This window comes from Otolemur garnettii, unplaced genomic scaffold, assembly GCF_000181295.1.
Source record: "Otolemur garnettii isolate 467f Iridium unplaced genomic scaffold, OtoGar3 scaffold00186, whole genome shotgun sequence".
In the NCBI taxonomy this organism is placed as follows: Eukaryota; Metazoa; Chordata; class Mammalia; order Primates; family Galagidae; genus Otolemur; species Otolemur garnettii.
In genome coordinates this window covers 869,472-871,593 of record NW_003852581.1, presented here as the reverse complement: position 1 = coordinate 871,593, position 2,122 = coordinate 869,472, and the positions used below count along the sequence as shown (strand labels likewise).

Below are 2,122 nucleotides of genomic sequence, written 5' to 3'. Positions count from 1 at the left end.
CATCCATGAATGCTCAAGTTTTAAAGAAGAAAGTGGGCTTTTCCATATACACAAGCATTTTTATAAAACTAAATTTTACCTATATAACCAGATAGATCCAAGAAGTTACAACTTCCAGGGTGTGATTCCTCATGGGGTTTGTACACATCTTGTGACAGCATTTATCCTGAACTATCATTTCAAAGATCTCTTTTTAATAATTTTTTTTCTTAATGACATACTAATATTTATTTAATAAAGTTTTTTTTGTGAGATTGTAAACAATAAATGCAAAATTGGGTTTAAGTGAATAAAAGGGAATTATTAAAAATTCAGTTTCATATTGAATCTATTATCTTTCAAAAAAATCTTTATTGAGATATGTTTGTATAGCAAATAGCCTTGGAAGATAGAGGTTGGTCCAGGGCAGAAAGCAGATTTGTTTGCTGACCAGATTTGTTTACTGACTGTCTTTCTCTAGGACAAAGGATTGGGGAGTTTATAAGGTTAAGTTTGCTCAGATGTGACCCCAAACCATTGGGTGTGAAGTCCCCACCTGGTCTTCTACACATCTCCCCCTTAAGACTTGGAGGACAAGGAAAACTGATGTCAGGAGCTCATGTTGCCTTCTGGGCTATGACTAATAAAGATCTTTTTCTCTAACCCAAGAATCCTTGTCATTCTATCAAAGTGTGATAGTCTGACTTCTAGTCATGCAAGCTATATAAAATCTCAGCTCTTACGTGATTCTTTAGAAACATAAGAGAAATTAGTGGTAGCAGGTATGTCCAGAGAAGCCACATACAACTTAAACCAGAGACTGGGAGAGAAGCCAAAAAGGCAAAATGGTAATGGCTGAAGAATTGAAAGGTGCAGAAAGCTGGGAACAAAACACATTATATTTTACAAAAATTCTTAATCCACTTAATTTTCAGTCAGTTAAACTTAGACCTCAAAGTAGAGAATATGGGTTATAATTATCCTTGCTCAAAATCAAAACATCTGAAGATGCAGGTGCTTCAGATATGTAATTTTCACCTAGATTTTCCTATTTTCCTCTAGTTGGTGGAACTGCTTTCTTTTCTCATTCTGCAGCCATCATATCCTTTTTCTTGCTGTTATCCAATCGTAAATTAATAAAGAAATATTTTAATCAAAACTAGATTAAAACTGGTCTTTGTCTCATACTCCTCCCTAGCCCACTATCCATTGAGCCCACCCTCACCAAGCCCACACACCCTTCCTTCCCCCATCCATCTCCATCACCCCCACACCCTGCTATGAAAGATGTACAATGTGTGCCCTTAGAAGGATGGGGGAGACGTAGCTTAACAGAAAGTTAATCTAAAGACAAACAATTAATTAAACTGCTACTTTATCATTATGGTGGTGGTATTTTTTATTTTGAAGTCACATGGAATATTTCTGAGTCCATTTTCTAGCTATTCAGTCATACTTTCTCCTATCCTTTCTGTAGATCTTCGCAATCTCAGGAACCAAAGGATAGTCTGGGCTGGGGTCACACAAGAGGGAACAGATGGATAACAACACTTTGGAAACTGTCAATGCTGGCGACCACCCAGATCTAAGGATGTCCAGACAGATGCTTCCTTTTAAACTGTTAATATTTGGATGGTAAATTCAGGTGGTGAATGTGATCTTGGGTGGTTTAAAGGGGTAACTGGATGGAAACTGGATGGTTAGGAAGAAGACCCCTCCTTGGTAGGGGCTGTCTTTGGGCCCCATTATGGTCGCCTGCCATTGGAGCATATTGTCCCCCACCGGCCCTGCTGAACACTGGGGCAGGGGATCCAGTGCCAGGTCGAGAAGTTCCTTGTAGATGCGCTTTAAAGCCATGGTCTGCAATAAGTGGCAGTTAATCTTGGGCTCAGGGCTTTGGGCCTGGTAGAGGAGGAGCCGGTGGAGAATCCAGGATGGGAGGAGCAGCCAGAAGCTGGGTCTGGCAAAGGCGGCTCCGAGGTCGAGGGGGCTGTAGTGGAAAGTGGACTGGGGCGGTGAGAGGGACCAAAGAAAAGGGAAGTCTGGCGCTCCACTACACCTGATAAGCCGCTGTGGCTGCCACCGTCCCAACGCTGTCCGGAGCTGGAAACCACTGCCCGCAGTCCGCGCTGCCCAGAGGCTG

At 41.8% G+C, this 2,122-nt stretch overlaps 1 pseudogene; it reads right to left on the bottom strand.

Annotated features, from left to right (window-relative positions):
- Positions 1-1,389: 1,389 nt before the first annotated feature.
- On the bottom strand, positions 1,390-1,836 carry LOC100948152 (annotated as a pseudogene).
- Positions 1,837-2,122: the final 286 nt, after the last annotated feature.